Source organism: Sus scrofa, chromosome 8, assembly GCF_054392235.1.
Source record: "Sus scrofa isolate SSC_HxYL_T2T_F1_AM1 chromosome 8, Sscrofa_HxYL_maternal_Yorkshire_Landrace_v2.0, whole genome shotgun sequence".
In the NCBI taxonomy this organism is placed as follows: domain Eukaryota; kingdom Metazoa; phylum Chordata; class Mammalia; order Artiodactyla; family Suidae; genus Sus; species Sus scrofa.
Window position 1 is genome coordinate 97,198,475 of NC_139390.1, and position 14,309 is coordinate 97,212,783.

Sequence of the window (14,309 nt, forward strand, 5' to 3'; positions counted from 1 at the left end):
AAGTTCCTACTGAAGTTAATAATACTACACTCAGACCGTTGATTTCAGCTTTCATTCTGTAAACAAGTACACTTCTGGAAAGTATTTTAGTGCCAGATTTTTCATATTTTTGTGTATTTTTGTGATGATTTTCCTGCTTTAAATTGCCCTGAACTATAGTGCAGAAGTGCTTTCTAGTGTACTGAAGTGTTGGTATGCTGTCGTGTGCCTTATGGAGAAAATTTGTGTTAGATAATACTGTTAGTTTTCAGGCTTGAATTATGGTGCTGTTGGCCAAGGGTTTAGTGTAAGTGAATCAACAGTGTATATTGAATAAGGTGTCCTTAAACAGAAATACACGTAAAACAGACTATGTATTGATCAATTGACAGAAATATGACAGAGGCTCACAGGACCCTAACTCTAGGAACAATGATTAAGTATTCACTAATTCAGTCTTCCCAGTGATTTTTTTAGAGTTAACCACATTGATTAATAAGAATTCTTTGTATTTTTTTTTTACTGAATAGAATGTAAACTCCTTGATGCTAAGTACATAAAATATCTAGCATTATTTAGTTTCATAATGTATTTAATTTTAAATTTATAAAAACAAATAATGTATACACATATTCACAGGCACACAGCAAAGAAAGCCTATAAAATTATATTAGTCATAGTTATTATCAGCAGGTTACAATGTAAATATGCTCAAAATAAATTGTGTGGTGGTTGAATGTATGGTATAATTCACAAATTCTGATTTATTGAACATATATGGTAATATATGAAGAGGCTAGTATGATTATCTATCTATGAAATTTTCTATCAATCAAGCATTGCCTGGCATATAATGTGTGCCCAATATTTTTTTACAGAAGAAAAGAATAAATTTGTTGTTTTTCAGTCTCACTAGGACAGGAGTAAAGACTTAATTTCATGAAAAAAAAAAGCCTGTTATTTTGTTATGCTTTAATAAATTCACAGCATTTCAAAGGAATAAAAGTAAAAACAAAATGAAAGTACTGCCTTATCACTTGTCTTTCAAAACAAGCTTCAGCATATCTAATCAAAATGCTTCTCTTCTCATAGTATTAACAAATAGTGTTCTAAAATAATCCAATAACTGTTCTCAACAGCAGACATGCTACAAAGAAAATATCTCCATAATATCTTTTTAGAGTGCTGAAAAATTAATCAAAAAATTTGTAGGCTGTTGCAATGACAAGTACATTAATCTCTAAGCAGCTACATTGATATTTCAAATAATATATTTTCTAAATATCTTTCCATGATGTTATACATTTATCTTTTTAAAAAGTCTTTTTGTTGTCCTTAAGCAAAGAAGAAATAAACTGTTTTAATGGACTAACAAAGAACATTCAGGGAAATGCCACAGGGACCTCACATATCAAATATATCAAATTTCAAAGACCACATTCCTAGTCAAAAATATAATGCATAGCATGAAATATGTAATTCGTTGCCAGCTAGGTACTATTTTCTTTGAAAATAAAATATTCTTTAAATGTTCCAGGATATAAACCAGAATGTATAGCTCTGAAAGTAAAAGTTTAATGGACTTAGTATATTCCATAATGGCCATTAGTCAATTATTAACTTTCACACCACTCGCATAACACAATTGGTCCTAAATTTAAACAGTACTTTTCACATTCTCTTCTATTCTTTTTCTACTAGAGGAGTTTTATTATCAATTCCCTTACATAACTCATGGAAAAATATTGCATGCTAATTTATATTGATCGTCTAGTAACATGTACCATTTTGATTAATTTCTCAGAGTTCCTTTTATTATAAAAAGGAAAAGTATTTTTTACATATAAAGAAGGTTATACATAATTTTATTTCATGGTATGTTTAAAGAGCAAGGATTTTTTTATTTATTCTTTACTAATAAGAAAGTACAATTTAGTTAAAATTCACATAAAATTTAATATGTCCTGAGAGAGATGAGATTTTTTTTTTTCTCTTTAGTGTGGCACCCGTGGCATATGGAGGTTCCCAGGCTAGGGGTCCAATTGGAGCTGCAGCTGCAGGCTACATCAGAGATGCGTCTGTGACCTACACCATAGCTCTCGGCAATGCTGGATTCATATCCCAGTGAGGGAGGCCAGGGATCGAACCCGCAACCTCATGGTTTCTAGTCTGATTCGTTTCTGCTGTGCCATGATGGGAACTCCAGAAATAAATTTTTAATGTATATTAACCATTGAATTAAAATAGAATCTAGATTAACTATTAATTGATCCCAAACAGGTATATTTTCTTTATTTAGTAAATTTATTTGTCCTTTATTTTGGATCTAGGAAAGACTTACAACTGACCAAATAGCTGGCAGTTTTCATGACTGAACAGGTTATTGGCAGGGTAGGCAGGATGTCTACGTTACCCACCATTCTGACATCATGCTTGTCCATATTAACTTATGTATGAATCATGAAGCATGTATTTAATGCCTATTGTTTCAATAACTTGTGTGACACTCTAAGACATCTCAAGCACTTAGAAAAGTTAAAAATTAATCATCCATCCAATGTTTTTCAAAATTAGTTAACTGTATATTTAAAAGATAAATTTATTATCCCTTTGCCAATATTTCCAAAATTATATTGTTGTATTTAATTTACTAAATAAATTGTGCTTTCAGTTCACCCAGGTTGTCATTTGTATGTAGAGAGCCATCTGTGCTTACTTTTCCCTTGTCTCCATTTATTCTTTTTGTTGTTGTTGTTGTTTGATTTTTTAGGCCCACACCTGGAAGTTCCCAGGCTAGGGGTCAAATCGGAGCTGCAGCTGCTGGCCTATGCCACAACCACAGCAATGCAGGATCTGAGCCACATCTACAACCTATACCACAGCTCATAGCAATGCTGGATCCTTAATCCACTGAGCGAGGCCAGGGATCAAATCCATATCCTCCTGGATACTAGTCGAGATTGTAATGCTGGAAATCACTTATACTTCCCTAATTTTTGATAAAAATAACCCTTGTCATTTTTCTTTCAGTTTAGGGACAATTATTGATTTGATACATACATTTTATGTTATACTAAGACATGTAATATATAATATATAAAACAACTGATAAAGTAATTCAATATATAAATCTATTCATAGAATTTTAAAAGTATGACAACATAATTTTGTATGCAAATATACCAAGTCTTATATATTTTAAACTTTGTATCAAATAAAAAATAGAAGTTGTAGCATGAAATATTCATCAAAACATTTCAATACTTTTAAACTTTTATTGATCACCAGAAATTGTTGATTTAATCTTTTGACACAACTTATCATTGGCTAAATGAGCTATAATGTGATCAAGAGAAAAGCACCAGACTTTTCCAAAATCTTCCTTATTAAGTTGACGCTAAAGATTCTTCAGGTGCCTGAGAGGAGGTTTATGTCCCTGAAACAGGGTGCCACTGGCTTGTAACAAGTAGTCTTTTCCCGTGAAATTTCTTTTCCATTAGAGAGAAGAAATTATTTTGGCTGACAGAAGCTGACTTATTCAAATAGGGCTCCTCTTCACAGATTTATTAGCTGTCACGGGCTAAAGATTTCTTGTTACTTGCTAGGGTCCATATTATAAAGACAAAATAAAAATAAGATCTAATTGACTCTTTTCCCCAAGACTACTTGATATTGCATAGGGACTACTGCCTCATATTTTGGGAAGTTTTTTTCAAATATTACAAATCATTAGGAATAGGCCATCAGACAAACATTTGTCTGCTACCATGGATCTCAGTAAATTCTCCAGAGATAATCTGCATCAAATCAAGCTTTCCACTTAGGCATTACATCAAAAATTTGCATAATATATTTCTTTCAACTTAGCATGGTAGGTCCCCCTTTCCCCCCAAAGCTTTGAACCTTAGGCAACTCCAGAAAACTGAAATAAATAAGATGTCTACAGCAGGATCTCTACCTTTAATGTCAAATTTAAGAAAAAAGAAAAAAAAATCCTTAGATTTTCAGTGGAACTCTTCTGGTATATTATATGGGTTATATACCTCAACATTCTTGCCTTTACCAGCAAAATATCAACCCGACCTATAAAGTATTCCAAAATTTCTGTTTACTTATATTTTTTTAATGGCCTCACCCATGGCATATGGAAGTTCCTGGGCCAGGTATTGAATCCAAGCAGCAGCTGTGACTTATGCCACAGCTGTGGCAACACCAGATCCTTTAACCCACTTTGTGTTACCAGGGATTGAACTCAGGCCTCCTCCGTGCCAGAGCCAGTGCAGTAAGATTCTTAACCAACTGCACCACAGTGGGAACTCGCCAAAATTTTAAAACTTTTTATTGGATAGTTTATGTTATTTAGCAAATGCCTTTGGAAATATACTGGTTAATACACAAGTATTTAATTTTAATTAAATTTTAACATACAAGTCTTAGACACATAGTATTATACTAATAGATGTCATAATGATTGTATTCATGAAATAAAACCTATATAATAATAGTATATCATTCACTTACATTTTAAAATATTTAATTTAGACATAGATTTAAATGTATAACCAGATGTCCTTCCTTTTTTACCCTGCCTCCCTTTTTTCCTGACTTCCTTCCTTCTCATTCCATAAAATTTGAGTTAGGAATAAATTAGGCTTTTGTTACTGAATTAAGAATATTTATACTTTTTTTTCCTCTTCTCTGAGACAATTCGTGCACAAAATACTTTTGTTCTTTGAAAGGCTGACCCATTAAACTTTGGGAAAATACATCAATCATTTGTCAAGATAGACTTTTTAAAGTACATTGGTTATATTTCTATTTATTCATGTTTATCACTTTATGAATATATAATGCTGGTTTAGTGTATCATTCAAAGTTTGGACCATAAGTAATTATTGTAGTAGATGCTGTTACATTTGTGCCAAATGCTAGAGCTAGAAGTTCATAGGGCAGGCAGTCAAGAAGAGAAGATGGATGTAAAGTAGGTAGAACATACAAGCTTGTGTCCCAGAAGATGAACTAAAACCTGTGTAAGTTTTATCACTCTTACTTTTTCAGTATGAGTGTCCTGCAGAAGCAATTTGCTCTTCATCCTAGAGCTTTGCACACAGACACACACAGACCCAACACATACATGTGCTTTCACAGAGAGACATAGACACATTCACCTGACCTAGAGGACAGAGAAGATGGAAGAGAATCTAGGGGAGGATAGAGCAGTTGCAGGGCTGACCACTGCCTAACACCAACAAAGTGAGACAGCAGGTAAACAATAATGTATGCTAACTATGAAATGACTGGCTTTTTTTTTTTTTTTTTTTTTTTTTTGTCTTTTTAAGGTTGCACCTGCAACATGTGGAAGTTCCCAGGCTAGGGGTTGAATCAGAGTTGTATCTGCTGGCCTACACCACAGCCACAGCAACATCAGATATGAGCTGTGTCTGTGACCTACACAACAGCTCATGGCAACACCAGATCCTTAATCCACTGAGCGAGGCCAGGGATCGAACTTACGTCCTCATGGATACTAGTCAGATTCATTTACGCTGAGCCACAACAGAAACTCCATGACTGGCTTTACTTCCAGACTCCAAATCTCCCAAAAAATAATCTGTATATTTCAGCTACTGCAGGGTATAAATTTTAGCTACTGCAGTAGCTAAAATATGCAGATTAGTTCCCACATTGGTAGGAAGTAAACCAAGGGAGCACGCACATCTGCACTAGTGGAAACATCAGGTAAGACTAAGACAGGTAAATTATCTGGACCTGCAACAGATAGGAAATAATCTGTACAAGGAGGCCCTGCTGTCCTAGAACTGTATTCTCACTCTCTGCCCCCAGCCTCTTCCCTTACCTTCTTATCTCCACTTCTCCACTTTCCTCCCCATGAGAGCTATGCTGACCTCCTTGCTTTTCCTGGAGCTATTCTCTGATTGGGCAATTTGTATTGTTGTCCTTTCTATGGGAATATTCTCACCCCGGATATTCTGAAGTTCCCTCGTCATTTCCTTTGGACCTTTTCCATGAGTCTCTCTGCCTGATATTTTGGCTGAGAGTAAAACATTTCTATATCTGCATTTCCTAATCTGCATTTGTAATACACTTTTTCTTTATAATATTGATCACCATCTAGCATAGTGTACATTTTTATTTACCTTGTCTACTATCCATCTCCACTTATTAAACTCAATGAGAATAATATTTTAGCCTATTTTTAATTCCTTTCTCTACACTGATTTCTATAAGACAGGCTAGCACTTAGTATTTGAGTAATATTTTTGTTGTTGAATGAATATATGGCTTGACGGCATGCAAACTATAATTTCTAATACCAGTGATCGTTCATGAATTTAACTTTAGTAAATAATTATTTTCTGCGAAAGCAGGAATTGGAAGCACTTCAGTCACTGTGCATTATTTGTATGAATAAAGTAGCTTAAACAAATTATAACCAGGTTTACTTACATATTTAGATCTGTAAGCTCATGTGGTGTGTGAGGGTGTAGTGAAATTCAATATTCTGTATTCTAAAGAATTACATATAATTAAAGTCTGTGTAATTGTTTTGACAGGAATTTCTTTTTAATTTTATGTTATTGGACAATGGCTTTTGTGCATACCTGTATACTTGCAATTTCCTTATTCTATTTTTAATTTCATTGCAGTTATCTTATTATTCATAATGTAAATATTTATGCCACCATTTATACTCACTTTAGCGTAAAGGTTTTTTGTTTTGTTTTTTTTTTTTGTATGCAGCAGTGCAGCACTATTTAACCAATACTGTTTGCTCTTTATTCTTTATCATACAGTATACAGAAATTATTTGACATTCAGGATAAGACTGAAAATCCAATCAACCTCATTAGTAGCCTTGTATTTTGAAATTTTTTATCAAAATGAATTACTCTCAAATGCACACCTGCCTATCTTAAACACTTTGCTGAAAATGTGTGTGTGTGTGTGTTTTCAAGAATTTATAAAGCTGAGGTTAATCTGTGATGGTTCCCTAACTAATATTCTACCACATATGTATTTCATAGCTAATTCTACTGAATTTGATTTCTGATTACATCTTTAGATGTAATGCTGAATATAAAAAATGGAAGATAAAATAATTGGAGGAGATAATATACAAAAGTCTACTTACATATAATAATATGAAATAACTATGAATATAATAAATATATCTTTCTCTTTCAAGAACTGGATAATATTAATTAAAGTATGTTAAAAGATATGACCAAATTTGGTTTCACTTAAGATTGCTTTTATTGTGAGATAGAGAAAATCCTATTTTTTTAATTCAGATACACAGAGTGGCAAGAACTAAAGCAGTTATATAATCTCATCCCTTTGCCTGTACAGCACTCCATTAAATTTTTATTGTTTTAAACAATATCTTTACCTCTATCCTCAAGCTATCTTTTCTCATTTTAACATGAAGGAAAAAATACCTAGCTAACAATACTGGGAAGAAGTTATTAACTGAGAATGTAATAGGGCATCTTTCTATGTTTCCTACAGAGACATGTACAATGAAAGCAAAATCAATTGTGAGATACTAAAGCATTGTTCTACAACTCCATAATTTCTGAAGATTTGTTGTTTATTTGTTTTCAGAGGCAAGTTCAGTAATGTGTTCTCTGAGAAACAGGAGTGCAGGGCTGTAATTATGCTTGAATAAAGTTAGTTTTGTGGAATGAGATTTGCCTAAAGACAAACTGATAGAAATCAACTTTAGAAAGGAAGGAAATATATTTTTAAAGAAGGAATTAGAGGAGCAGAATTTTATTTAAATAAGTATAACTTACTAGGAAGAAATAAAAAGGAAACGATATCAATGATAAGTAGACTATAGTATATGATTGAATGGAATCTGAAAAATAAATTGATTCAGGACTGTTGTGTTTCATCTTGAGAAGATGAAAGTCTATATGGAGAAGGTAAGATAAGGAGTAACAACTTTCCAATAACATGGTTGCAAATTACTTTTTTCATCCCCCAAATGAAGATGTTTTCCCCAAAGGTGTGTAGTTATTATTTATTCATTCATTAAGGTGTACACACAACAAGCATTTGCTGTCAGCTAACGGTATGCCCGGTGCTGAGTTATGTGTTGGCCATAAAAAAAGGAATAAAACTTCCTGCTTTTGTGCCAAATAGTGGGGAGAGTGATAGAAAAAAACATATCAACAAATGAAGGGAGAACACTTCACATGTGATAATGTGTGCTATATATGTCAGGCAAAAAGAGAATCATGAAGCGAGTTGAACAAAAGCTTTTCTCATTTGTTGAATTGTAAATTTACACATATGTATGTTATATAACATTAAATATATATAACTTTATACCAGTGTGTATATGTTGATACCAATATACTGACATATATGTTTTTATATTCATTAAATTGATCACATCAGCTAGTTTTTATAGTGATCATTATAGCATAGGATAAAAAACACTAGAGATGAGAGACATCGAGAATTAAGAATTTAGTATTTCAAGCAAAGTCACCAGCTTTTTCTGTACAGGTCCAGATACTTTACAGAAAAAAAAAGAATTTTTTTGCAAATATCCAACTCTGCCTTTATAAGAGCTAAACCAGCTATATATAATATAAAAATTAATGGGTGTGGCAATATTCCAGTGAAACTTTACAAAAACATGTGGAACAAACCGTTATAATTTTTGAGGTATGGTTTAAGAGTTGTGTTCCCTCTCAAATAACTCCCTATTTCTTGGCAACATGATATGCCTACAAACACTTTATATAAAAACGTATTCCCTAGAGTTCTTCAGGAACACATAACAACTATGAATTCAGATATCATGCCCATGTGAAAATTTTTGTTTCTGAATTCTTAAGAAGTTTTACCCTGGTGCACAGTTTGAAACAAGGATATTTTCTTGACATTCTCTTTTGTAGGATGGATTATTCTTTAGTCTACACTTATTCTAAGAGAAAAGCCATTAGGTCACTCACCTTTATTTGTTAAGGCTTCTATCAGATTTCCCATAAAATCACACCTCAGGCTTTGATTTTTCCTGCATGGTAGCATAAATTGAAGATCACATTCAAAAGGATTTAGCAAATAACCCTTCTTGACTTTCTGGATTTATTTGACTTTGTTTTTGGTCTCTAAGAATTTTTTTTATTATTACATTTTCTATCTCAATGCATTTCATGAGATGCTTTTATTTTTATATGGTTTCCTGGCACTTTTAGGTTTCTTTGCTATATATATTTGGGTGTATCATTGTTTTATAGCAGTGTTGATCAATATTCCTTCCCATTACACTTTATTTGAAGTAGTTTTTATTTTCATTATCTTATATTGCTGTCTTCATAAAAATCTTCTAACTGATTAAATCACTCCAAATACCACTTTTCAAAATTAACTTTTCACTCATCTGAAGCTTAAACAAATTTCTATAAATTACAACCTCATATTCACCCCTACTTCGCAAAATACTGTCTGTTATGGGTTGCATTGTTTTCTTCTCCAGAATATGTTGAATTACCTCTGAATGTGATGTTATTTGAAAATAGGGTCATTGTAGGTGTAATTAGTTAAGAGAGGTCATATTGGAATATATGGGGCTGTTAATGCAATACTTATAGAGACACAGACACACAGGGAGAAGAATGCCATGTGATAATGGAGGCAGAGGTTGGAATAATGTGTCTATAAGCCAAGGAATGTAAAGACTCTTTGGTAACTGTCAGAAACTAGGGGAGAAAAACCCGGGACAGGTTGTCCTTCTGAGCACCTCAAAAGGAATCAGCATCGCACCACCTTGTATTGGATTTCTAGCATCCGACTATGAGAAAATAATTTTCGTTGTTTTAAGCCAACTGGTTTGTGGAAATTTGTTAAGGCAGCCCTAGGAAACTAAATACTTGCCAAACCTAATTTCCAGCTATATTCTTTCAGAGATTATGAAAAAAACATCTAAACAATTCTCTCATCTTCTGAAATACACATTATAAGTAAGCTATTTTTTGACTTTCTTTCCTTGTAGTTTCAATTTTTACCAGTTTGTTTTCCCTCAGCCAATCCATTCTGCCATAATATCTTCCTCATCTATTTAACATGACACTGATTGCTTCTTTTCCTAAACTACATCATACATTTTTTCTCAGAATTCTTCATATATATATATACACACACACATAAACGTAATTTTTCATATTCATATTGTATTTTTATACTTCACACAGTATAGTACTGTACTAGACTCATTCAATATATTTAACTTATTTAATTTTATTTAATGTGAGCACATGTCTGTAAAGTGACTCTCTGAACTTTTGGTAAATTAAGCCCCAAATAAAATACATTAGACATTTTCCAAATAAAAGATTGCCCCTCTGTTAGGAATGCAAATAATAATAGTTCAAATTTAATTTTGCAAACTGCACTTCAAATATCTGAAAACAAAAAATGACTTCCTCATTTCAACACTTCCAGCGTCTAACAACAGGTGGTTAGAGGCAGCATTTATTCTTTTTTCCTACCTATTGTGTGTGCTCTGGCACTGTTTGTCTCAAGCCACAGAATTCTTCTCAGATTTTAACTAAGACTAAGCTATAAATAGTAAAATATTTTTTGAATATGCATAATCTTTGAAGAAGGCTGCATGTTTGTAACTTTATTATGACTGTTTAAGTATTTAAATTTAATGCTAGATGAGATTTTTTTTTAAAAGAGCATTCTAAGGCATTAGCACTGTCTCATTAATGTGTGACAAAATCTAATTGAATTTTTAATATCTACCTGAAATATATTTGATTTTTAAAGTTTATAAATTTAATTTTGTGGTGTTGTTTATTGAATAAAGCTGTTGTTTAGTTCTTTAAAATACCTTAGGTCTAAGATTCCATTCCTTGATTTTTTTTGTTTTAAATATTATACATGATTATTGAGACCCAAATAAGTTATTTGTCCATGATTACACAGATATCCAGTGAGAAAATAAATCATTAGTTTCAGTATTCCAACTACTTATGTTTTCTTTCTTGGTCGCCAACATATTTCATTAAATAATATATATTTGTGTGTATCTACAGTTTGTTTAGCACTATTCTGAAAGCTGAATAGCTGTTTGAGTATTAATTATCTCCAGGTTTTGTTGTGTTGTGCTTTGTATTTTTCCAAATTCTTAATTTTGCTTTTCACTTTTTCTCTCAAGGTAGTGTATCTAATATACCTCTGAAAATCCCAAGGCAAGAAGTTCCTGTCCACTGTTCTACAAGGGATAAAATCCTGTGTTTGGTGGTGAGTGATGTTGACTTTAGGCTCAGAGCAAGATGAGGTACAATCTCTCCTCAGCCTCCTCTGTTTCATTCCATGGGTACCTGCCTGACTGATTACGTACTCTGAATGGATACCTGACCAAAAAAAATTTCAGGGCAGTTCAATGTTTTATGCCTCTGATACTGCAATTCATCCTGAGGTCTTATTCCAAAAATTAAAAAAATATTATTTCCAGGTCATTGGAACTTAAAATTCTGAAACAGTTAAAACAAAAAGGACAAAGAAAATAAATACTAATATTCTAAAAAGCTCTTCCACAAAGGATTTAGATAGTAGTCTAAACTGAATAGTCAATGAATGTTAACAAACTAAGATTTATTGAATTATATTTAAGATTGTGTTGTATCTTTATTTAATTTGATTGTACTATAGGTTTTAACAGGTATGTAAATATTAAAACAAGATATGCATTGTGAAATTGAGTAGGCTAATGGATTGATCATTTTGCCCTACCAAATTATTTCATATTATGTTTGCCCTCATCTCAGCAGAAACACACACATACATCCTACCTATACACAGACACACTTGATGTGTTTCATAAAAGCCTTGAGTCAGAGCATGCAGAACAAATAAAAATCCCTGTTTTTTTCTTAAATCCTGGGGACACTGTAAAATTTATTAAACTTCATTATACTTCAATATGTTGTTTGTTGCAGATTCTTCAAGATTTGAAGGAAAAGGTGATGAACATTTATTAAATCAGTTCACTGAGCACTGAGCAATGGCTTAAGGGAAGGTGAACTTGACCTGAAAGACAGTTTTAAAATTATGACCAATTTGTTTTCTGTCTCAACCCATCTTTGTACTATCACGTGATATGACATTATGCAATATGAAGAATTATTAAAAATAGCTTTAATATTAAGGAATTTTCTATCTCAGCACATAATGCAAGAAAAAATATAATTTAGCACATACCTATGTCCTTTGTATTAAAAAATTGCAGTTACTACCTATGTATATGATGTGATACAAAAATCAACTCATGTGCATAGTGTGACTGAAAACATTCAATGTGTGAGATTCAGTCATCAGCTGCCATCTTGTATATAAACTTAATCTGTCTAGTGGTTAGCCTTTATTTTCAGACCCTGAAGTTACATCAGAGACACTATCTTCTGCCAAAAAGGTAATGTCACTTGAATTTAAAATGAATATGACATATCTGGTTATTACATGGATATTTTATCTGACAGTTGCTACTACCGAATTGTGAAATGACTGTGTGTTGATTTTGGTTTATGAGAAAAACATCATATAGTTGTCATGTTTGTCTTTAGTTGTGCAGTGGCTTTGAACTTGTTATTTTTATAAGTTTCGTGTTAAATCATATTAAGTTTTGCTATGCATCATTTTATATTTCAAAGTGATTCCACATATATTCATAATAAACCCTTAACTTAGATCATATTATATCAAATCTAAGACTACTGTGAAGCCTAATGAGTTTGTAGGGACCCAAGCCATATTATAAAATGAAAACCTGGGATCAGAGAGAATTAGAAACATCAATAACTATCACTTACCAGAATTTCCCATTAGAATATTTTATGAGTGTTGCAAACTAAAGCTTGAGCTGGGCCCAGACTTCTAAACAAATGGATTTGTTCTAGGGAATGAGGCATGACCAGTACATTCCTTAAATATACAGACATATAATGGGACACTTTAGATTGTGTCAGTAAGAAATGAGGAAAAGTATTGCAAGAAATAGAGAAAATAAGGTTTAGCTAGGTAACCATATAGGATGTGGGTGTTGAAATGAACCCCAAGAGAGGGAACTCGAAAGAAACATAAATTAACATGTGCAATGGGTAAGAAAAACAAGACAGTAGGAGAAATGGTATAATTTACTGAGCTGAAAATTACTAAGGACTCAACAGAGATCCCCTTAAGTTAGTTAAATTTAATACAGAAAAAAAATTCTAAATACATAAATCCATGAATCTGAACCTATCTGCGTGCACCTGGCTTTTTTTTCATTTTAAAGGATTCTATCATGAATAGGATATGCTGGATTGAAAATAATTTTGCTGTGGTCCAAAAATAGGCAGAGACTCTCACTCAAAACAAATGTTATTTAATTGATGGAGTTTACTTCATTTTTGTTTAACATACAAAAACTAATTGCTGATAGAACCCTAGTTTTATAATTCTGATATGTTACTTTAGGTACACTCTCTCTGTTTCACACTATTTCACCAAAACATGACAATACTAATTGTTTGACTCCACTGCAGGGGTTATTTTCCTCAGTTTTGTAATTCCGATTAATAATATTGTTTTAAAATGCAGATGTTACAAAATAACTATCAAAACTATGGTCATTTTTTGTAGCTGCAATAATCAGAGGTTTAAAAAGGAGATTAGATTGACAAATGATTAGTAATTCCTCCACTTGACCCAAAGCACATATGTTTAACTATATCTTGCTAGGACAATCGACTCAGTAGCATTTCATGAAAGGCAATTTCTGTATATTTTTATATGAGGCATACTGGGAATGGTAAATGGGTTCATTCTATCCCTCCTAGATTTTGGGTGTCTGATTCAGATGAATCAGATGATTAAAATGTTCTGTAGTTGAAACTATTTTGAAGCTACCTGTGGAAAAATTTAAGAAGAGCATCACTCATGAACCAGTTATACAAAAATTATTTTGGAACCCACTGCATTTGCCCATAAGAGTACATCTTGAAAAGAATTCAGGGTGGGAAAAAACAAAAAAGAATGAGGCACTTTGCGCTTTGGATAAATGGGCACCTATATAGTTAGATGTATATCTCAGGAAGAATATCCATGACCCCAGATTATTGTATCTTCCCATATGGTCATTAACATGAGATCTCTGTTCTTTGTAGTTAGCAGTAATTTTTAACTAAGATGCAAGATGGACTACATATGTTTCCCAGCCAAAAAAATTATATATACACTGGTTCCTTCCTATCTCTTCAGAGCAGTTCCTTAGAGATACCCAAGAGGCTATAGCCCTCAGTAAAACC

The 14,309-nt window shown here is 32.5% G+C and overlaps 1 long non-coding RNA gene across 3 annotated transcripts in view; it reads left to right on the plus strand.

Annotated features, from left to right (window-relative positions):
- The window catches only part of LOC102163618 (uncharacterized), a 501,092-nt gene that overhangs the window by 59,052 nt on the left and 427,731 nt on the right, over positions 1 to 14,309 (plus strand). For all 3 annotated transcript variants that reach the window (XR_014812954.1, XR_014812955.1, XR_014812953.1), the window contains one exon: positions 11,180 to 12,436. This is a non-coding gene — a long non-coding RNA (uncharacterized LOC102163618). The remainder of the gene's footprint in view (positions 1 to 11,179; positions 12,437 to 14,309) is intronic.